Here is a 25049-nt window from a genome sequence, read left to right as displayed (position 1 = left end):
ATCAAAGTCCGAATTTATTTCAATATTTACTGGAAAAAAAAACCAGACGAAATCCGCACAGGTTTTTTGGGTTTATTTATTAATACACTTCCCGGAAAATTTTGGTTGCAGGAAAGAATGATTTTTTCAGATTTTTCACCCGAAAACTCAGAAAGCTTTGTAGCATTGCCAAAAACCCAGCGCACATCAAAAAATCATCGGGACTTCTCCCATTGACTTATATGCAACCTTGACAGGTCTGAGATGCTGGATTTTCAGATTGTGACTTTTCCATCCTCTGGGTTTAATAAATTCTGAAAAATTAGGATTATCTTTAGCTAATGCTAATCCATAAAAATTCCTTTTCATTTCACTGGGTGATATAACCTATATCAGTGACAGCATATTTACTGACTGCTTGTAAGAAGAATAGGAAATAGTAGTTAACCTAAGAGACAATGACAATTTAAGAAAAACTGTAAAAAAAAAACAAAAAAAACAGAAAATCATGTTAAAGTGCCATTTTAGCATATTATTCCACACTACTCAAGTGGTAAGGACAACATGCTTTTTGGTACTTTTTTATTACTATAATCATTATGTATTTTCACAAAAGCGTTTCTTGATATTTAAATTTGAAGAAGATTACAAATTCTAGTTTTTATTTGCTTTGTAAAATGTACGCACATTAACTATAACTATAATATAAGAACTGTACATCTCATTTTTGGTGACGTCAATATTCCCATTGACAACTCTGCCACTCCAGCTACTTTTAAACTCATTTCGCTAACAACTTAATTCGGTCTGTCTTAGTTCCCCCTTCCCACTATCGCAACCATCTCTCTCCACCTACACGTACAGAAACCTCAACACATTTGATCCAATTATCCACTTCAAGTTCATGTTCTCCTGCTACAAATGAGCTCTATCAATAGCCAAACTGTACTTATTTTCTTTAATCTCCAATCTATCCTCTAAATCATGATTGTTTGCCACATTTAATTCACTGCCATGCCCCACTCCGCACCCTCCACCCATTTATATAAAATGCCCAAGACCTTGCTCATTATTGTCAGGCGCGCTCCAGGTTGTTTTGCCGCCTGAGGCAGCGTTTAAAATGCCGCCCCCCCTGCCCGTCGTACTTACCTTAAAATCGCCAACGAGGGTCCAGGGAGGGCCGCATTGCCAGCGCAGAGAGCGAAATTGCGCTCTCTGCGCTAGAAAAGCCGAATTTCCGGTTTAGAAACCGGAAATTCGGATCTTAAAGTTACAAGGAGCGGCTTTTTGCCGCCCCTTGTAACTGCTGGGGAGATGCCGCCTGAGGCAAGGTACTCACCTTGCCTCATGGCAGAAACGCCCCTGATTATTGTTCCCATTAGACTGAGAACAACTGAAAACTCTCAGATTATCTTGTAGTCCACTCACATCCACTTTGCACTGCCACTTCATCCCTGCAACACTAGATGGAGTTAGCAAACATATAGCCTTCTCAAAACACACAACCTGCTCCCTTGACTGAAAGGTCTTTACCCAATCTCTATTACACTCTTTTCTGCACTTAGCCTTTCTCTTAAAGGTTTAACCTGTCCTTTTCTACTGGTAAATTTCCAACTTTATTCAAACAAGCACTAATCACTCCTATGCTCAAAAAACCTTCCCTTGATCTCAGCTCTACTACCAGCTATTATCCTTTCACATTAACATCCAAATTGCTGGAAAGGCTTGTTTACAAATGCCTGGTCTAGCATCTCATTCACAACTCCCTTTTCGACCCCCTGGAATCTGGCTTCTGCCCAACTGAAACTGCACTAGCCAAAGTAACCAATGATCTTTTCCTGGCAAAGTCTAAAGATCACTGTTCCATACTCATCCTTCTAAATCTGTCCGCAGCCTTTGACACAGTTGACTAAAAACTCCTCCTAGACATTATTATTGTTATTATTATTATTGTTATTAACATGTATTTATGTAGCGCCAACATATTGCATAGCACTGTAAAGTAAATGTGATTATACAACTAAATCACATGAATTCTAAACATAGAACATATGGAGTTATATACATCACAATCAATACTGGTACAAAAGGTGAGGAAGGCCCTATGCAAAAGAGCATACACTCTAAAGGGAAGGGAGTAATACACAAGGTGTGGGAGTGGGCAAGATCAAATTAAGTGGGTGAGAAATGTGGTACTGTATGTGGTGTTGCATTTGGTAGTTAAGCAGAGTGAGGATAGGCTTCTTGAAAGAAGTGCGTTTTAAGAGATTTCTTGAAAGCAGAAGAGTATATAGAGATGAGTTCAGAGATGTAGGGTGGGAAGGAGTTATGAATGCTTTGAATGTCAGGATCATTAATTTGAATATGATTCTGAAAGGTAGCAGAATGTTCCTCAGGTGGAAGTGACATGATATAATAAGTGACTGGATATGAGGAGTGAATGACAGGGCAGAATCTAGGATAACCCCAAGGCACCGGGCCTGGGGAGAGGGGGTGATAGTGGAATTGTTAGCTATGATGGATGTTACTGGTGTTAGTTGGAGGAAAGAGAACCATTTCAGTTTTAGAGAGGTTTAATTTAAGGTAGCGTTGCGACATCCAGGTAGAGATAGCGGACAGGCTGGAGGAGACGCGAGTTAGGAGTTCTGGGTTGAGATCAGGAGATGAGAGATAGATCTGAGTATCGTCAGCATAGAGGTGGTAGTGGAAACCGTACGAGTTGATTAATTCGCTGAGGGAGGAAGTATAGAGGGAGAATAGTAATGGTCCCAGGACAGAGCCTTGAGGAACATTCTATACTCTTTCATGGTTTACATCTTATGTTTTTGGCCGTTCCTTCAAAGATGCTTTCTCTAACTCCACTACTTTCCTTCTCTCTGTGGGAGTTCATCAAGGCTCTGTTTTAGGTCCTCTGCTGTTCTTACTCACTAGGAAAACTAAAGCTGGCCTCAGACGCAAAGATCCGATCGTATGAATCAACTTACGATCGGACCTCCCCATCTCCCGACCTGCCACTAACCATTCTGATCAAATAAAGTACAAAAGAACAGATCAGCCGAAGTTATGTCTCCCTCTGAAAATCGATGAAACGACCAGTCTCAGCCAGACGAAAAATGTCAGGACTCTACACATGGTCTGAAAATCGTATAAATCCTTGATTAGTATGATCAGATCTTTGCATCTATGGCCAGCTTTATTCAGTCAACTGGACTTCAGTATCACCTTTATGTTGATGACACACAACTCTACTTATCTACTCCTTACCTCTCTCCTTTAGAGAGCTATGGAACCCATCAAATTGGTCCCGAATAGTGCATGACTAGGGGGGCATGGGAATGGGCAGGCCAATAGGAAGCTTTGGAGCAAAAGTTTGAGATTGTTGCTGCAGGGAAAAGCAGGGGAGCCCTCACATAGATTTTACAGGTGCATGCAGCGTGTGATGAGGAGAAGAACATGTCCACCGGAGAGCCTCGGTCCTTCACAAGAAAGACATGCTGTCACAAGACGGAGGAGCAGAAGTCCTGGAGTACCGGTCGCAAAGAGGGCAGTGGTGGAAGACATCGTTGAGTCGGATGACCTACCGAGGAGAACAAGACAGGCAATAAGCAGTAAGGCTGGAGAGCATGGCGGGGAGGCAGCAGTGAGATGAGCAGACAGAAGGAGCAGCCATGCAGACAGAAGCAGCCGCAGGGGGAGAGGCAAAGGAAAAGGGCAGGTGAGAGAGAAAGCAAAGTATGTGAAGGGAAGAAGAGAGACTTTAAAAAAAGCTATGGAAAAGACTGGCAGTGTTGAAAAGTGTTATGCTCGGAAGGAAGGGGATAAGAATAAAGCAAGCGATAGTGCAGCAAATAAAAAAAAGTGACAACAAATTAAGAAGACAAGCAAAACAGCTACAGTAGGTAGTAATAAAGGATACAAAGTTGGGGGCAGCAACAGACTTGCAAAAGAGGACACGTGAAAAAAGTAGATTAGGAAACAAGGTTGCAGAACTTATCACTACCCAGCAACAGTTGCATTTAATAGACTCCCCTTCCTCAGCATCATTAGAATCATTATTAGAATTAGACGAGGATGGCGCAGAGTCAAGTTCTGCAAACATGGGTTTAAGGGTTAATACTACGTGAACAGGTGCCTTCCCATGGGGTGCTCGATTTTGTGTGCCTATTTCAAGTGTTTTAATTCTTTTCTGGAGTCAGGAATTACCTCTTTGCTCCATTATTTGGATGATTTTTTATTTATTGGGCCTAGAGGCTCAAATATATGTGCAGCATTGATGTTAAAAATGGAGGAAATTACAAATACGTTTGGAATACCGTTGGCCAAGGATAAAACAGAAGGTCCTACAACATTTTTAGGGATAGAGATAGATTCCATACAAATGCAATGCCGTTTGCCTGAAGATAAATTAGTAGAGTTAGGTGAAGCAGTTAATGATGCCATTAGCGCTAAGAAAATTACTTTAAGAAACTTGCAATCATTATTGGGTAGACTTAATTTTGCTTGCAGGATAATACCTGCGGGAAGGATTTTTTCAAGGTGATTATCTTTAGCAACTGCTGGGAAGGGATTTAAAAACCACACCATTTTGTAAGGCTTAACAAAGAACACAAAAAAGATTTACGTATATGGCAAACCTTTTTACAGGAATACAATGGTATTTCGGTTTGACAAGACAGGGAATTGTCTAACATTGAAATAGAACTCTTCACAGATGCAGCTGGCACAAGGGGCATGGGGGGCTATTTTAATGGTAAGTGGTTCTCGGAACCTTGGCCATGCAGCTGGTCTGATATGGATTTACTGTACTTCCTTGAACTTTTTCCAATACTAACAGCAATAATATGTAATATGGGGCGAAGTCTTAAGAAACAAGAGAGTAACTTTCTTTTGTGACAATTTGGGAATGGTGCAGGTTTTAAACAAAATGAGTGCATCTTTGCTGCCAGTGGTAAGAATTATGAGGGAACTAGTGCTGATAAGTATGCCGAAGAATATTTGGTTATAACATGTACCAGGTATTGACAATAACATTGCAGATGCTCTTTCTTGATTCCAGTTGGATAATGTTTGGACTTTGGCGCCATCGGCGGATGGGGTGCGAACCAAAATACCACAGCAGATGTGGAAAATTGGGTTTGAGGATTAAGGGATTCAATTAGGAATTCTTTGGCACCTTCAACATTGAAGGCTTACAGAGACATCTGGATAGAGTGGATTCAGAGTGGAGGAAATATTTGAGGCACGGTGGATGAACAAGAAAATCTGGATAGATTATTATTATATTTGGTGCAGCAAAAGGAAAAAGGGAATTCCTATAACATGATTAATAAAAGAATGTCTGCGCTTAGTTTTTTATTCAAGTTGTTAAATTTTAAGGATGTTACCAAGACATTCATGGTGAGGCAAATTTTAAGAAGCTATAGAAAGGAGCAAGCTAGAAGGGATAGGAGGAGGCCTATTTCATTGTCATTACTGAACATATTATTTGACCAGTTAAGAGGGGTTTGTTTTTCAGAGTATGAGGGAAATCTTTTTAAATTTACATTTTTTTTGGCATTCTATGGGGCATTTAGAGTTAGCGAATTCGTTTTTAAATTGACATTTTCCTTGGCATTCTATGGGGCATTTAGAGTTAGCGAATTAGTTTCTAAAGAGGGGGTTTGTTGTTAGAGGATATTCAGTGTTCAGATAACCATTTATCTATTTACTTAGATTTTCTAAGACAGATGTATTTGGAAAAGGCAAGAAGATTAATTTAAACAGGATAAAAGAAAGCCCAACTTGCCCTGTGAGGTGTTTCGAGAATTTTCTAAGATCAAGACAGAAAAAGGGTTTAACTTTTTTAACTCATGAGGATGGACTGGTGCTTTCAGCATGTCATTTTTTAGTTGTTTTAAGGAATTGCCTGAAGAATTTAGGTTTGAACGAGAAAGAATGCGCATGACACTTGTTTAGAATTGGAGTGACTACACAGGCAAAAGTGTGGGGCCTTGATCCGTGAGCCATAAAAAAGGTTGGGCGGTGGGATTCAGAGAGATATAAATTGTATGTCAGACCACAATTGTCACAGGAATAAAAAAAAAATTATTTTATGTATCCATTTTAGGAGCATCATGCTGCAGAGCATGGATTATAGGACATTCTTTTGTAGTCTGGGCGGCCAGGAGAGCGGAGGTCAGAAAAGATGGGCGACAACTATGTTTTTCAAGAAAAGAGTTGGAAATATGCTGGGCTGGCTTGGAAAAAGTGGAATGTGTTGGGATGAAGAGTTACCTAACATATGGGATATGATTAGTGTGGGGCATTTTCCACAAATCCTACTGATTCATGCGGGGTGCAATGATTTGGGGGCCTATCCAATGAAAAACTTCATCAAGGACATGAAAAGAGACATTTGGGAGTTATTATCGTCCATGCAAGGGCTTATTTTGGTATGGTTGTAGATAATTTCTAGGAAAGTTTGGAGATACGCTAGATCGCATGAGGCCCTGAATAGGACAAGAATTACTATTAACAGGTAGATGTCTCGTTATGTGAGGGGAAAAGGAGGAATAGTGGTAAGACATAAAAACATAGAATTCCAGGATGACTTGTTAAGAGAAGATGGAGAACATTTAAACAAGATTGCCCTTGAGCTTTTTAATCTTGGAAATCAGGAAGGTTTAGAAAAGGCCCTATCAGTATGGAGGAAGATAAATGCCTAAGGTATCATGCATTCATCTAGTGGCGGAAAAAACATACAATGCTGCGAGTTAGTTAAAATACAAGGGCATAGTTAGGAGATATAAAAAGGGCTCACAGGCACTTGGAATTAAATGGAGAAGACATGATTATCACTTACCTGATGTTTACCTGATGGAATTCATGGTTTGGAGGGCTGTAGTCCCTATGGTGATTAATGGTTACATATTTGCTTTCAATTTATGCAGAAGTTATGGCGTGCCCACAAGTCGGTTTGGTTTGCGGCTGGTGCAGGGTACTGGTCCTGGAAAAACAATGAGTTGGAATTGGTTCAAGATGTTATTCAAATGAAATGAGATTGCATTCATTATAAAATATATGTGTTAACAAGTTAAAAAAAGAAAAATATATTATTAATAAACATGCTGTAACCAGCTCAATCCCATGCCTTGTGTCTAGTGTTTGTATTTATATAACTGCAATGAGTCAGGCATTCACTAGCCATGTCCTTTCCCAAGTTACAGACTGCCTTTTTGTTGTTTTATCCTGGATGTCACAGCACCACCTGAGAACTCATTATATTTCCTCCAAGATCCTCCCCTGTCCCTCAGACCTCACTCACAGTTAACAACATCACCTTTCACTCAACCAAACAGGCATGCTACCTAGGAAATATCTTAATCTGTCATCTGTCTTTTTTCACACACATCCAAACCCTCACTTATCCGAAACACTTATCCAGTCTCTTATCTCCACTTTGACTACCGAAACCTACTCCTTGCAGGTATTCCAACAAGTCACCTTTCAAAACTCCAATCTGTTCTAAATCAGCTCAACATCAGCTGCTCCCCTATGCATATCCCTTCACTGGCCCCTAACCTCCTCTAGAATCAAATTCAAATTACAAACACTCATATTCAAGGCCCTAAACAATGTAGCCTCTCCCTATATTAAATCTCTGGTCTCCAAATACACTCCTTTGCGCAACCTTCGCTCTGCTTCTGACCTTCGCCTCTCTTCTTCTCTCATCACTTCAGCTCATTCTCATCTATATGACTTCTCTCAGACTTCTGCCTTGCTCTGGAACATTCTGCCTTGAGTTGTCAGACTCTCTCCTTCCTTCCAAACTTTCAAATGCTCCCTAAAGACCCACCTGTTTAGGGAAGCGTATTCAATGTATCTTAATTAATCAATCACAAATTTGTTTCTAAAATGTTCAAAATGAATTTATAACATAACTGCAAAAAATATTTACTTAAATTTAAATAAATATTTTATTTGTTATACATTTTTTTCTAACACAGCATACTGTATGTCATAGTCAGTGCTTAATGGCTTTTCTCAGGCAAAATACAATGTTCCCAATTTATTTTAGAGGTGAACAATTTACCACAGTACCAAATTAAGAGTTCTGGTTGAATAAATCAAATGTTAGTGTGCAATATCACAGTTCAAGATCTGATAGAAAAATTGTCCTCTAGACTTCATTATCCTAAACCTGACAACCCCTAAAGTATATTATGGAATTTTTAGCTCTCTTATTGTTGTAACCAGTGTTCCGAGACTTATAGACGCCATACAGAGCTCTGTTTATCATTCTCATTATGCACAGCTGCATTTGTCATTATAACTGTACAGAAACTCATCATCATTATACAGAGTGACATTTTGCATTCTAACTATGCAGTCACTGTCTGCATTCACTATACTGAATAACATCTGGTTTTCTTGGTGTACAGACACCCATGGAGAAATGTACAGTATTTATATTTTTCACCTTTGTAACTGCTTTGCCCAGCATATGGGAATGTACTGTAAAGCTGTGGCTACAGCTGGTCAGTCAGTAGGACTATAGGCCATAAAACCCTCAAGCTGCCAATGCCAGATAAAATAGGGAATATTTTTATAGGTTCTGGACTTCTATGTACATTTATAATTGATGGAATTTTGCATAGTCAGAAAGATAGATGTTAATATGCAATACATTTGATTCTCCATCGTACATAAAATTTAAAAATTGTCTTTATAAAATTTTTATATTGTTCCAAGGAATCACCCATAAAAGGTTTATATGTCTTTACAGTATGTCACTAAATATATAATCACCAGTCTGTTTACCAATATGTCTACTCCCCCTAACTTATATATATATATATATATATATATATATATATATATATATATATATATATATATATCTATATGTAGTATAATTTTCGATTAAGACATTATTGTTGTTATTATTTCATAACTATATTGGCAGATATAAGGGCTCCCTAGGATGGTTCAAAGTGCAAAGTAAACAACTTTGAGTTTGGTACATGGTACTTGCACCCTGGTATCAAATTCAAGTAAGAATATAGAAATTCTAAACATTAAATCCAGCAAAGGAACAACAATTCTTAGTAACTGAGTAGTTTATACTGAGAGATCCAAAGTTATCATTTAATAGGGATAACATATTGCAGAGTTTACACTCCCTTGTATTGCATAGATGACACAGCTCAGCTATGTAATATATTAATAGCTCTTTAAAATGAAAGTGACACATACCAAAATTAAAAATAGTATGTTGATCTGTATATTAAAAAACTACCCAGCCCTTATCACCCACTGATAAAGTGTTAGCTGCCTTCCACCCCAGCCCAAGGCAACTAACTTGTTACTGTCGCCAAACTGCTTCAATTCAATTAATATCTACAAAGGCAGCAGTACAAGAGTAAGTGCCCCAACCAATCAGGGCTTTCTACTGCCCTGCAAGCCTGAAACTCAAAAATAGAGTTGTGTCAGCAATTGGCATAAATCAATAAGTAGGCAATAGGTAGATTTATATGGATAGTGTTTAAGTCTGGAATGTTCTTCCCAGTTTTTGAATGAAAAATAAAGTTCTGAACATTTCAGGTCCCTTTAAAAATATATTACATTACAATATGTCAAACACTGTTTAATATAAATAAAGTCTTCTCATGAAATATATACTTTTCTAGTAGTATGTGCCATTGAATAATTCCATTCTATGGGGCAGGGACCTCCATCCTTTTGTCTCCTTGAAAGTAAGCACTTGATCTGTATTGTAGCTATACTTTATGTGTATTGTATTTGTGTACTTATTTGTATTTATAATTGCAGAAGAGGACAGGAAAGCAGAGAGGATGGGAGCAAAAGGACAGGAAAGCAGAGAGGATGGGAGCAAAGGGACTGGATAGTGAGAGGATGGGAGCAGAAGGACTGGAGCAGATAGCAGGAGAGGGAGGAAAAGGCAGGGCAAGGTGCAGGGACGAGGGAAGATATTGACAGGGTACAGATCAGAACATAACAGGAAGCAGGAACCAGAAAGGCAAGGTCAGGTCAAGGAAAACAAGGCAGGTTTAAGACAAGGAAAGATCAAGGTTTAAAGCAGGACCAGAGCAGAACGGGAAGGTAAGGAAGATCAAGACAAGGTTCAGAGCCAGGCAGGACAAGACAGGGAAGGGTTTAGACAAGACAAGGCAAGTCTGGTGTCCTTTGGGTCTAAGAGTTGTACTGGTCCCATGCAGGATAGTAATAGTAGGCACTAGTTAGGGCTTAGCAAGTATGATGCAAGGTATATGGTGCCTCAGTAGCTTGGCTAGGTTATATTTGGGCCTAGCATGTTGGTGCTGGCAAAGTACTTATGGTGCAGGTGATTTGTAGTAGTAAGGGTCCCCAGGGCCCCAAAGCCACTCACCCCCTGTTAAAGCCAAGGTAATCTTCTTCAAGGCTCTGGAACTAGCTTCAGTGGGGCGGCCACCCTTGGGGGACCACACTCAGTCCTCGGCCTCCGTCACGCCGCTAGACTGTACTATGTGTTTGTGTTCCTGCTTAGAGTGGTTGGTGGTTTGGCTCTCTGCTGTCTGGATGGCATTGGTGAGTGCTGGGTAGCATGGGATGGAGAGATGAAGGGGGATTTTGCTTGAAGTCCCAATGCATTCATGCGGTTGCCCGGCTGGCCAAGCCCCCAGTAAGATTCAGGGCACTTATTATAATATAAGTAATCTTGTGGTAGATAATTTATTCTGAAGGTATAGTTTTCCTCTATAGAGATGTCGCGAACTGTTCGCCGGCGAACTTGTTCGCGCGAACATCGGGTGTTCGCGCTCGCCGGAAGTTCGCGAACGTCGCGCGACGTTCGCCATTTTGGGTTCGCCATTGTTGGCGCTTTTTTTTGCCCTCTCACCCCAGACCAGCAGGTACATGGCAGCCAATCAGGAAGCTCTCCCCTGGACCACTCCCCTTCCCTATAAAAACCGAAGCCCTGCAGCGTTTTTTCACTCTGCCTGTGTGTGCTGAAGAGATAGTGTAGGGAGAGAGCTGCTGCCTGTTAGTGATTTCAGGGACAGTTGAAAGTTTGCTGGCTAGTAATCGTTTTGATACTGCTCTGTTATTGGAGGGACAGAAGTCTGCAGGGGTTTGAGGGACATTTAAGCTTAGGTAGCTTTGCTGGCTAGTAATCTACCTTCTACTGCAGTGCTCTGTATGTAGCTGCAGTGGGCAGCTGTCCTGCTTCTGATCTCATCTGCTGACTGCTGCAATAGCAATAGTCCTTGTAAGGACTGCTTTTATTTATTTTTTTGTTGTTTTACTACTACTACTACTACTACTACTACTACTACTACTATAAGAGCCCAGTGCTATTAGTCTAGCAGTGTTGGGGAGTGGGACTGGTGTGCTAATCTGCTGCTCCTAGTAGTTCAGCAGCACCAACTTTAATTTTTTTTTTTTAATATTCATTCTTTTTTATTTAACTTTTTTTTATTTTACTATCGCTGTAGTAGTGTATAAGTTGACCTTTTAGGCATTATTTGCCCTGTAGGCATTTTTTGCCCAGTGTGTTATTCAACCAACTGCTATCTAGCTGTGTGCCCGTGTTCACATTCTGTCTAAATATCCATAATATTACCGTCTCCAGAAAAAACACCGGAGTGACTTTTTTCAAGCAGCCATAATAAATTTTACGTAATCCGTATCCATCGCTGTAGTAGTGTATAAGTTGACCTTTTAGGCATTATTTGCCCTGTAGGCATTTTTTGCCCAGTGTGTTATTCAACCAACTGCTATCTAGCTGTGTGCCCGTGTTCACATTCTGTCTAAATATCCATAATATTACCGTCTCCAGAAAAAACACCGGAGTGACTTTTTTCAAGCAGCCATAATAAATTTTACGTAATCCGTATCCATCGCTGTAGTAGTGTATAAGTTGACCTTTTAGGCATTATTTGCCCTGTAGGCATTTTTTGCCCAGTGTGTTATTCAACCAACTGTTATCTAGCTGTGTGACCGTGTTCACATTCTGTCTAAATATCCATAATATTACCGTCTCCAGAAAAAACACCGGAGTGACTTTTTTCAAGCAGCCATAATAAATTTTACGTAATCCGTATCCATCGCTGTAGTAGTGTATAAGTTGACCTTTTAGGCATTATTTGCCCTGTAGGCATTTTTTGCCCAGTGTGTTATTCAACCAACTGTTATCTAGCTGTGTGACCGTGTTCACATTCTGTCTAAATATCCATAATATTACCGTCTCCAGAAAAAACACCGGAGTGACTTTTTTTCAAGCAGCATTCTTATATTTTACGTAATCCGTATCCACCGCTGTGTATACGTTGACCTTGTAGGCATTATTTGCCCTGTAGGCATTTTTTGCCCAGTGTGTTATTCAACCAACTGCTATCTAGCTGTGTGCCCGTGTTCACATTCTGACTAAATATCCATAATATTACCGTCTCCAGAAAAAACACCGGAGTGACTTTTTTTCAAGCAGCATTCTTATATTTTACGTAATCCGTATCCACCGCTGTGTATACGTTGACCTTGTAGGCATTATTTGCCCTGTAGGCATTTTTTGCCCAGTGTGTTATTCAACCAACTGCTATCTAGCTGTGTGCCCGTGTTCACATTCTGTCTAAATATCCATAATATTACCGTCTCCAGAAAAAACACCGGAGTGACTTTTTTTCAAGCAGCATTCTTATATTTTACGTAATCCGTATCCACCGCTGTGTATACGTTGACCTTGTAGGCATTATTTGCCCTGTAGGCATTTTTTGCCCAGTGTGTTATTCAACCAACTGCTATCTAGCTGTGTGCCCGTGTTCACATTCTGTCTAAATATCCATAATATTACCGTCTCCAGAAAAAACACCGGAGTGACTTTTTTTCAAGCAGCATTCTTATATTTTACGTAATCCGTATCCACCGCTGTGTATACGTTGACCTTGTAGGCATTATTTGCCCTGTAGGCATTTTTTGCCCAGTGTGTTATTCAACCAACTGCTATCTAGCTGTGTGCCCGTGTTCACATTCTGTCTAAATATCCATAATATTACCGTCTCCAGAAAAAACACCGGAGTGACTTTTTTTCAAGCAGCATTCTTATATTTTACGTAATCCGTATCCACCGCTGTGTATACGTTGACCTTGTAGGCATTATTTGCACAGTGTTTTCTTCAAACCGCCATCTAGCTGTGTGAGCTTGTTCACATTTTGTCTAAATATTGATAATATTATCGTCTCTAGAAAAACCACTTGAGTTACTTTTTTTCAAGCAGCATTCATATATTTTACGTAATCCGTATCCACCGCTGTGTATACGTTGACCTTGTAGGCATTATTTGCACACTGTTTTCTTCAAACTGCCATCTAGCTGTGTGTATTATCGTTTCCAGAAAAACCAACTGAGTTTTTGTTGTTGTTGTTTTTTAAAAATAATGCCAGGCAAAGGCAGGCCGCCACGCAGAGGCCGTGCTAGGGGCCGTGCTGCTATGCAATCCTGTGGCCCTAGCAAATTGCCCAGTTTTAAAAAGCCAATGACCCTGAACTCCCAAAATGCTGAAGAGGTAGTTGACTGGCTTACACAGCACACCCCATCCTCTACCGTTTCTAACTTTACCACAACATCCTCCTCATCCTCCACTGCTATGGCCACCCCACGTAACACTTCCTCCACCACCGGTGCCCCTTCTTCACTGGGGTCAGAGGAGTTATTTTCCCATGAGTTTCTTGAACTGAGTAATGCGCAACCATTATTGCCAGAAGAAGATGAAGGAGATGAGGACCTTACACCAGATTTAATTCTGGCAGAGAACACGATAGAGATGGACATAATGAGTGATGAGGAGGAGGTCCCCGCTGCTGCTTCCTTCTGTGATGTGTCAGAAGAAATTGATGCATCTGAGGAGAATGATGATGAGGAGATTGATGTTTTGTGGGTGCCTAGTAGAAGAGAGCAAGAGGAGGGTAGTTCAGATGGAGAGACGGAGAGTCAGAGAGGCAGTAGGAGAATAAGACCTAGAAGAAGCAGGGAGGACAGCCCGCAGGGATCAGTAGGGCAACAACATGTATCGGCACCTGTGTTCAGCCGGCCAACGCACCCGCCATTGCCGCCAATACCGCCAACTCCGCCAACTTCTACTGTTACCGCCAGATCGCACACTTCCAAAAAGTCAGCAGTGTGGGATTTTTTTAATGTGTGTGCCTCTGACAAAAGCATTGTAATTTGCAATGAGTGCAGTCAGAAACTGAGCCTTGGTAAGCCCAACAGCCACATAGGTACAACTTCTATGCGAAGGCACATGAGCGGCAAGCACAAAGCACTTTGGGAGCAACACCTCAAAGGCAACAGGCAAACTAAAAGCCACACTCCTTCTGGTCCAGCATCTTACTGCTCTACCTCTGCTCTCCTTGACCCGTCTGAACCACCCTCCACTCCGCCTTCCACCTTGACCACCTGTTCCCATTCCCAGTCATCTGCCACCAGCCAAGTTTCTGTGAAGGCCATGTTTGAGCGTAAGAAGCCAATGTCTGACTGTCACCCCCTTGCGCGGCGTCTGACAGCTGGCTTGTCTGCACTCTTAGCCCGCCAGCTTTTACCATACCAGCTGGTGGACTCTGAGGCCTTCCGCAAATTTGTAGCAATTGGGACACCGCAGTGGAAGGTACCCAGCCGCAATTTTTTTTCTAAAAAGGGAATACCACACCTGTACCAACATGTGCAGAGCCAAGTTACCGCATCTCTGTCACTTAGTGTTGGGCCAAAGGTCCATATGACTACTGACGCATGGTCCTCCAAGCATGGTCAGGGCAGGTATGTCACCTACACTGCCCACTGGGTGAACTTGGTAATGGCTGGGAAGCAGGGAATGGGTAGCTCAACAACAACAGTGGAGTTGGTGTCACCGCCACGGATTGCACGCGGTTCTGCCACCACCTCTACTCCTCCATCGCTCTCTACCTCGTCTTCTTCTTCTTCTTCTTACTCTGCTGCTGGGTCCTCCTTCTCCTCCTCCACACCTGTGCACCCCCAGCTCCCCCTAGGCTATTCGACGTGCCAGGTACGCCGTTGTCACGCTGTCTTGGGGATGACGTGCCTGGAAAGCAAAAACCATACCGGATCTGTACTCCTGTCATCTCTGCAGTCACAGGCCGATCGGTGGCTGACCCCACACCAACTGCAGATCGGAAAAGTGGTGTGTGACAATGGAAGCAATCTGTTGGCAGCGTTGAGACTAGGCAATTTAACACATGTGCCCTGCATGGCACATGTGTTAAATTTAATAGTCCAACGTTTTGTCTCCAAGTACCCAGGATTCCAGGACGTTCTCACCCAGTCCAGAAAGGTGTCGGCCCATTTCAGGCGTTCCTACACAGCCATGGCACGCCTTGCTGACATTCAGCAGCGCTACAACATGCCAGTCAGGCGTTTGATTTCTGACAGCCAGACTCGCTGGAATTCAACGCTCCTTATGTTGGAACGTCTGCTGCAACAACAAAGGGCCGTCAACGAGTACCTTTTTGAACTGGGTGGTAGGACTGGATCTGCACAGCTGGGGATTTTTTTCCCCCGTTACTGGGTGCTTATGCGCGATGCCTGCAGGCTCATGCGACCTTTTGAAGAGGTGACAAATATGGTCAGTCGCACCGAAGGCACCATCAGCGACCTAATACCCTTCGCTTTATTCCTGGAGCGTGCCGTGCGACGAGTGACAGATGAGGCTGTAGACCAGCGTGACGAGGAGCTGGAAGCGCACGATTTCTGGTCGGAATCACCAGAACGAACCCAGGCACCTGCTGCAACGCAGGGAGAGGTGCCAGAAGTGGAGTCAGAGGAGGAAGGTGGCTTTGTGGAGGAGGAGGAGGAGGACCAACAGGAGCAGGCTTCCCAGGGGGCTAGTGGTGACCTTTTGGGGACCCCTGGTCTTGTACGTGGCTGGGGGGAGGAGACCGTGGATGATGCAGTCCTTGATAATGAGGAAGCGGAGATGGATAGCTCTGCATCCAACCTTGTGAGAATGGGGTCTTTCATGCTGTCATGCCTGTTGAAGGACCCCCGTATCAAGAGGCTTAAGGAGAAGGACCTGTACTGGGTCGCAACGCTACTAGACCCTCGGTACAAGCATAAAGTGTCAGAAATGTTACCAACATACCACAAGTCCGAAAAGATGCGGCATTTACAAACCAGCCTGCAAAACATGTTGTACAATGCTTTTAAGGGTGATGTCACTTCAGGAACTCATCAACATTCCAGGGGCAGAGGTGCCAGTAATCCTGCCACGAGCACACCTGCAAGGACAAAGCCCTTTGGCCAGTCTGTAACGTCAGACATGCAAATGTTTTTCTGTCCAAGGCAGCGCCACAACCCTTCTGGATCCACCCTCAAAGAACGCCTCGACCGGCAGGTAGCGGACTACCTGGCATTAACTGCAGATATCGACACTCTGAGGAGCGATGAACCCCTGGACTACTGGGTGCGCAGGCTTGATCTGTGGCCAGAGCTGTCACAATTTGCCATGAACCTCTTGTCTTGCCCAGCCTCAAGTGTGCTCTCAGAAAGGACCTTCAGTGCAGCAGGAGGGATTGTAACTGAGAAGAGAACTCGCCTAGGTCACAAAAGTGTCGATTACCTGACCTTTATTAAAATGAATGAGGGGTGGATCTCGGAGGGTTACTGCACGCCGGAAGACTTGTTCTGACTTCTATGCAGCTGTCCTTCTCTTCAAGCCTCATGACTCCACACACAGCTGTCCTTTAGCGTCCTCCTCCCTCCGCCACCGTTACAAACTAGGGTGCAAACCCTACTGGTTTAATTTTTTCTGGCCTCTGTGCTTCAGTGGCTGCAACCAAAAAAACTGGGCAAACAATGTCTACAAGGTCAACGTATGGCGAAAAATGACTATTTTCAGCATTTATATGGCATATTTTTTCTGGCAACTGTGCTTCAGTGGCTGCGTCCAAAAAAATGCATATTTTCTGCATTTATATGGCATAATTTTTCTGGCCTCTGTGCTTCAGTGGCTGCAACCAAAAAAATGCATATTTTCTGCATTTATATGGCATAATTTTTCTGGCCTCTGTGCTTCAGTGGCTGCAACCAAAAAAATTTATATTTTCTGCATTTATATGGCATAATTTTTCTGTCAACTGTGCTTCAGTGGCTGCGACCAAAAAAATGCATATTTTCTGCATTTATATGACATAATTTTTCTGTCAACTGTGCTTCAGTGGCTGCAACCAAAAAAATTTATATTTTCTGCATTTATATGGCATATTTTTTCTGGCAACTGTGCTTCAGTGGCTGCAACCAAAAAAATTTATATTTTCTGCATTTATATGGCATAATTTTTCTGTCAACTGTGCTTCAGTGGCTGCGACCAAAAAAATGCATATTTTCTGCATTTATATGACATAATTTTTCTGGCCTCTGTGCTTCAGTGGCTGCAACCAAAAAAATTTATATTTTCTGCATTTATATGGCATAATTTTTCTGTCAACTGTGCTTCAGTGGCTGCGACCAAAAAAATGCATATTTTCTGCATTTATATGGCATATTTTTTATGGCCTCTGTGCTTCAGTGTCTGCGACAAAAAAAATGTATATTGTTAGCATTTATATGGCATATTTTCCTGGCCTCTGTGCTGCAGTGGCTGCGACAAAAAAAAAATAATATTGTTTGCATTTATATGGCATATTTTTTCTGGCCTCTGTGCTGCAGTGGCTGCGACAAAAAAAAATTAATATTGTTTGCATTTATATGGCATATTTTTTCTGGCCTCTGTGCTGCAGTGGCTGCCACAAAAAAAAATTAATATTTTCAGCATTTATATGGCATATTGTTTCTGGACTTCTGGTTCAGTGGCTGCGACAAAAAAAACATAATTTTTCAGGAAAGTACACATGCCTAATTTTTCAGGGTTCTGCAACAGTGGCAAAATCGCATCTTTTATGGTCACCGCAGGTGATCAATAAAGTAGACCAAAACTGGGCCCACACTGCAGAATCTGTGTTTTTTGGTTCACTTCACTGTACATTGAATTACCTCTGCCTGACCGTGCACGTGCGCACAAGCACGGTGACTGCTAAACACACCACTACAGAAATATTGCCACCAACAGGACGAACATCCTGGAGGTGACAAGCAACTAGTAATTAAAAACTATTATTTGCTCACTTGACGGTATCATTCATTAAAGCTCTTTGCGTCTTTTTGCGTTGCAGTAAGCACCGCGTTTCGTCTTTGCGTGTGAACAGGCTGTAACTTTTACACGACTTGATTGGCATGTAGACGCCGGACGTTTTAAAGCATTTTATTACACAGGTTTAGAAATGTAGTGTGATTTCTGCCCTTTACAGCACAAAACGCAGCGCTGTGTCAACAATGGATTTTTTAGAAACATTTTTGCCCATGATCCCCCTCTGGCATGCCACTGTCCAGGTCGTTGCACCCTTTAAACAACTTTAAAATCATTTTTCTGGCCAGAAATGTCTTTTCTAGATGTTAAAGTTCGCCTTCCCATTGAAGTCTATGGGGTTCGCGAACCGTTCGCGAACCGCTCGCATTTTTGCGCAAGTTCGTGAATATGTTCGCGAACTTTTTTTCCGACGTTCGCTACATCCCTATTCCTCTACAACTTGGATATTTCCTGTTTTAAGGAGCCTGCTAATTCGCAAACCTAAAGACTTAAACTATAAACAAATTCCCATGTAACATTCATAAATACAATATAATGTTTTTTCTTTCCATAGCATATACTTGTTGTTCCAAACAAACAGTGTCACAGGAATTATTTTCATAAACCACTAAATAATATAGCCTAATGTATGTAAAAGCATCTAACAGTTAACCTATATACAAGCATAAACCTATACTGAATGCAGCCAATATAATACCATCAATAACTTAAGAAACAATAATATGAAAAGAACATTATTAACAATGTTAGGAGTCTTTGCTAATCTATTTAGAGATATATGTATGATGTTAAAAAGCACCCTCTAAAAACTTTATATATGTAGCGCTATAGTAAACTGCTTTATGTGAAGACAGTTTCAGCTACTTTCCTTTGTGGGCTGGGACCACAGATGAGCTCTCTTTCTCAGGGGTAAGCCCTCGCAGCGGGGTGGAGGCAGGGTGTAGTGTAACTGCAATGCACAAGAGATTGGGCGCCAGTAGTTTTATTTGCTTAAACAATAAACGGAGTTTATTAACCAAAACCAGAGTTCGCCATGGAGCATGAAACATAGAGTAAAACAGAGATCAATCAAGGTAACACAATATACTCACTGTATGAATATAGAACAACTCTCTGAGGAGTAAGGAGTACATGTAGAGAACAATGCAGCTTGTTGGAAGGTATTTCCCCAATCTTCAGGATTACCTTAAGTGGAACTCAGAAACTCTTACTTCCCTGAGTTTAACACTTAGGCCCTACTATGGGGTCAGTAATACCCGGGATCTTAATCCCTCTAATCTCCTCGGCGGAGCTTTGAGCTGCTCAACTAAATACCCTATCTATCACTCCTAGAGTGATCTATTAAAGTGTATAACTATCACTTCACTAAACTCAGGATGAGTTCCACCACTCCTAACCTCTGTGGCCTAACAGAGGAAAGGTTCAGCAGCAATGGCCTCTACCTCATGGCTTTCAAGCCCTTTTATATTATACCACCTCTAGCATCCACTGTGTGAACTGCAGGGATGACATAAGCACAAGGTCCCCATAAGGACCCACTGAGGTGTCCATATTACTAGGGATGTGCCTGTCTGTAATGGGTAAGGGTGTCTAAGATTTTCACATCCCTACATATACATAAACCTATTTGATTACATAATACTTATCTATATAAAGTAACACCCACTATTCATTTCTTTCTACCAGCATACACCCAATCAATGTGCTACCAATGTGTTCATATTGTTATATTTCATTAAGGTCTGCTTTAGTTTAGATGTGGAATACCTCATTCAAAAACCTGATATCCAGAAAAATAATTATGGGAAGGCCAACTCCAATACATGTCCCAACAGAGCAAGTCTTTGTCATATGTAGAAAATTGTTAAAGAAATTGAACATGACTACAGGAAGGGAAATGTATTGTTTGTCAGTTACTGCCTGCCAACAGTTTGTCTTAGGGTTTGTCTGCTTTTGTGGAGTATTTTCCCCCTTTTCTCACATCTTTACTTTTAAATATATACATGCCAAGGAAGGATTGCAGTGAACTGAATTCTGCTCTGAACTGCTCTACTTTTGCTTCACTGTTTTATTCCCTTGTATCATCAGTTGTTCGCTTTACAACAAAAAAAAACCTGATGTTCAGTGCAGGTTACCCGATGGCATTAAACCTTCAACCTAGAAATGTTACTTTCCGCCTGATATAGAAGTTTGAGTCACCTGAAGTGATTCCAGAAAGAATGTGCTCCACTTTTCAAGACATCAGAAGCAGATGCCAACATAATAAGTACACCAACTTGAGGACTTTCTGTCAGCATAAGAAGCAGCATAAGAATTATGATTTCAGATTATTGCTCATTGAACAAAATATAATATATATAATACTTTTTCTTCTAAACTAAAGCAATTATAGAAACTATTCAAATGGAGGAGACTAAATCATAGATTTCCCTAGTAGGCAGGTTATTTAAAGGGCATAAGCAGCATTACTGGTGGTCTTGTGCAAAAAACAAATATACACTGGGGCAACAAAAACCATGAATTTTGGAAAAGCTAATTTTAGTGCCTTGAGGGCTGCCCTACAGAGTATTGATTGGGGCATTAGGTTTTCAGCTAAAAACACAGAACAGAAATGGTTGTCATTTAAAATGATATTAAATCATTACTGTTCTCAATTTATTCCCTTAAGGAGTAAATGTAGAAGCTCTAAGAATCATCCTATGTGGCTTAATACAGAAGTAAAGAAGTTAATAGGAAAGAAGAGAAAGGCATTTAAAAACTACAAATCTGTTGGGACTGAAGCTGCATTTAATGAATATAAACACTGTAATAAATGTTGTAAATCAGCAATCTGAAAGGCAAAGAAAGGAAATGAAGAGTTAATTGTGGTGGAGGTGAAAACTAACCCTAAAATGTTTTTTAAATATATTAATTGTAAAAAGATGCAGGTTGAGAATGTTGCTCCATTAAATAATGGTACCAGTATGGTTGTAACATATACAGAAAAGGCAAATGTGCTAAATCAGTTCTTTTATGATATGATTCATAAAGCTTTAATAAAAATTTATGTAAACAAGGCTCCAGGGCCTGATGGCATACACCCCCTGGTTCTAAGAAAGCTTGGTTGAGTTTTAGACCAGCCCCTATTTCTGATTTTCTCAGATTCACTTTCATCTGGTTTGGTGCCTATGGATTGGAGAAAAGCTGATGTTATTCCAATATTTAAAAAGGGATTACAATCTCAGCCTAGCAATTATAGGCCAGTAAATTTGACATATGTGGTAGGCAAATTATTTGAAGGCTTGTTAAGGGATCACATTCAAATTTTGGTTGATTGAATGGCATTATGAGCAGCAATCAGCATGGCTTTATGAAGGATAGGTCATGTCTGACAAATTTGATTGCTTTTTATGATGAGGTAAGTAAGATGCTGGACAGTGGGGGGGCAGTAGATGAGATCTATTTGGATTTTGCCAAAGCGTTTGATACTGCGCCCGACAAACAACTGCTTTCTAAACTAAGGTCTGTTGGGCTTAATGAATTAGTCTGCACATGGATAGGAAACTGGCTACAGGATCGGGTACAGAGGGTGGTTGTTAATGGTACATTCTCTACTTGGAGTAAGGTTCTTAGTGGGGTCCCTCAGGGCTCAGTATTGGGTCCACTTTTATTCAACTTGTTCATTAATGACTTAGGGGAGGGTGTTGTAAGTAATGTATCATGAATCAAGATGGGCAGCACTCCAGAATAAAGTTAAAAACGCCTTTTTTCACAATCAGCAGGGCAGCATTTGCAAAGCAAATGCTGCCCTGCTGATTGTGAATAAAAGCGTTTTTAACTTTATTCTGGAGTACTGCCCATCTTGATTCGTGATACGTTTGTTCCAGTGGGGAAGGACACTGTGGGAAGTGCACCCAAACAAATAAGAAAATTGAACCAGGTGTGTGCCCCTCAAATTCACTTTGAACTGTTGTAAGTAATGTATCAGTGTTTGCAGATGACACAAAACTATCCAGCCCAATTAATTCCATCCAAGATGTGGCATCCTTGCAACAGGATCTTGACAAACTGGCAATCTGGGCAGTTAAGTGGCGAATGAGATTCAATGTTGATAAATGTAAAGTCATGCATGGAATATAAAAATATCCAAGCCACTTATACCCGTAATGGGATTGCACTAGGCAAATCCATCATGGAAAAGTCCTTGTAGATAAAAATTTGGCAGTAGCAAGCAATGCCAGTCAGCAGCATCAAGGGCAAAAAAGGTCTTCAGCTGTATTAAAAGGGGCAAAGAGTCACGTTGAGGAGGGGGTCATTCTTCCACTGTATAGAGCACTTGTAAGGCCCCATCTAGAATATGGCAGCAAGAATTCACCGGCACACAGGTAATGCAAGCAGGTTATACCTTGCTAAATGTTTATTGCATTCTAGAATATGCCTTACAGTTTTGGTCTCCATCACTCAAACAGGACATTATTGTGTTAGAGAGGGTACAGAGAAGGGCAACTAAGCTGGTAAAAGGTATGGAAAATCTTAGCTGTGAGGAAAGACTGGCCAAATTGGGGATGTTCATGCTGGAGAGGAGGTACTTAAGGGGAGATATGATAACTATGTATAAATATATAAGGGGATCATATAATAATCTCCCTAATGCTTTATTTACCAGCTGACACAAGGTCACCCATTCCGATTAGAAGAAATAGGTTCTGCCTAAATATTCGGAAGGGGTTTTTTACAGTGAGAGCTGTGAAGATGTGGAATTCTCTCCCTGAATCAGTGGTACAGGCTGATACATTATATAGTTTAAAGAAGGGGTAGGATGGCTTTTTAGCAAGTGAGGGAATACAGGGTTATGTGAGCTAGCTCATAGTATAAATTGATCCAGGGACTAGTCTGATTGCCATTTTGGAATGTGGAAGGATTTTTCCCCCTCTGAGGCAAAATGGAGAGGCTTCAGATGGGTTTTTGCCTTCCTCTGGATCGACTAGCAGTTATGCAGATTAAAAAAAAAATCGAAAACTTGATGGACGTGTGTCTTTTTTCAACCTTACTTACTATGTTACTATGTTACTAATCATTAGGGATGTCGCGGACTGTTCGCCGGCGAACTTGTTCGCGCGAACATCGGCTGTTCGCGTCCGCCGCAAGTTCGCGAACGTCGCGCGACGTTCGCCATTTTGGGTTCGCCTTACCTGGCGCTTTTTTTTGACCTCTCACCCCAGACCAGCAGATACATGGCAGCCAATCAGGAAGCTCTCCCTCCTGGACCACCCCCACACCCCCTGGACCACTCCCCTTCCATATATAAACTGAAGCCCTGCAGCGTTTTTTCATTCTGCCTGTGTGTGCTTGGAAGAGCTAGTGTAGGGAGAGAGCTGCTAGTGATTTCACTGATTTGAGGGACAGTTGATAGTAAGTTTGCTGGCTAGTAATCTACTTGATACTGCTCTGTATTGGAGGGACAGAAGTCTGCAGGGATTTGAGGGACATTTTAGGGTAGCTTTGCTGGCTAGTAATCTACCTTCTACTGCAGTGCTCTGTATGTAGCTGCCTGCTGTGGGCACTGATCTCTTCTGATCTCATCTGCTGACTGCTGTAATAACCCAATAGTCCTTGTAAGGACTGCTTTTATTTTCTTTTTTGTTGTTTTACTTTGCTACTTTAACAGCCAAGTGCTATTAGTCTAGCAGTGTTGGGGAGTGGGACTGGTGTGCTACTGTGCTGCTCCTAGTAGTTCAGCAGCACCAACCCGAGAATATTTTTTTTTTTTAATATACATATAATTTTTTTTTTTATTTTACTTATCTTACTGTTCTTTAAGGTGTCCAGTGCTGTTTGCTGTTCTTCATAGTAGTGCACCAATAGTAGTGCACTTGCAGGCATTATTTGCCCAGTGGCCATCTAGCTGTGTGAGCTTGTTCACATTCTGTCTAAATATCAATAATAATACCGTCTCCAGAAACACCACCTGAGTGACGTTTTTCAAGCAGCAATAATATATTCCGTATCCACCACTGCTGTAGTGTATACGTTGACCTTGTAGGCATTATTTGCCCAGTGTGTTCTTCATTTTCAAACCACTGCCACTTAGCTGTGTGAGCTTTTTCACATTCTGTCTAAATATCAATAATAATACCGTCTCCAGAAACACCACCTGAGTGACGTTTTTCAAGCAGCAATAATATATTCCGTATCCACCACTGCTGTAGTGTATACGTTGACCTTGTAGGCATTATTTGCCCAGTGTGTTCTTCATTTTCAAACCACTGCCACTTAGCTGTGTGAGCTTGTTCACATTCTGTCTAAATATCAATAATAATACCGTCTCCAGAAACACCACCTGAGTGACGTTTTTCAAGCAGCAATAATATATTCCGTATCCACCACTGCTGTAGTGTATACGTTGACCTTGTAGGCATTATTTGCCCAGTGTGTTCTTCATTTTCAAACCACTGCCACTTAGCTGTGTGAGCTTTTTCACATTCTGTCTAAATATCAATAATAATACCGTCTCCAGAAACACCACCTGAGTGACGTTTTTCAAGCAGCAATAATATATTCCGTATCCACCACTGCTGTAGTGTATACGTTGACCTTGTAGGCATTATTTGCCCAGTGTGTTCTTCATTTTCAAACCACTGCCACTTAGCTGTGTGAGCTTGTTCACATTCTGTCTAAATATCAATAATAATACCGTCTCCAGAAACACCACCTGAGTGACATTTTTCAAGCAGCAATAATATATTCCGTATCCACCACTGCTGTAGTGTATACGTTGACCTTGTAAGCATTATTTGCCCAGTGTGTTCTTCATTTTCAAACCACTGCCACTTAGCTGTGTGAGCTTGTTCACATTCTGTCTAAATATCAATAATAATACCGTCTCCAGAAACACCAACTGAGTGACGTTTTTCAAGCAGCAAT

General features: G+C 41.3%; 1 long non-coding RNA gene across 1 annotated transcript in view; it reads right to left on the bottom strand.

Moving 5' to 3' along the window:
* Positions 1 to 6824: 6824 nt before the first annotated feature.
* Positions 6825 to 25049, bottom strand: part of LOC121394678 — a 36998-nt gene continuing 18773 nt past the window's right edge. The window contains exon 3 of the long non-coding RNA XR_005961923.1: positions 6825 to 6964. This is a non-coding gene — a long non-coding RNA (uncharacterized LOC121394678). The remainder of the gene's footprint in view (positions 6965 to 25049) is intronic.

Source organism: Xenopus laevis, chromosome 6L, assembly GCF_017654675.1.
Source record: "Xenopus laevis strain J_2021 chromosome 6L, Xenopus_laevis_v10.1, whole genome shotgun sequence".
Lineage (NCBI taxonomy): Eukaryota > Metazoa > Chordata > Amphibia > Anura > Pipidae > Xenopus > Xenopus laevis.
Note: the sequence above shows the minus strand (reverse complement) of the source record. Positions and strands in the feature narration are given on the sequence as shown.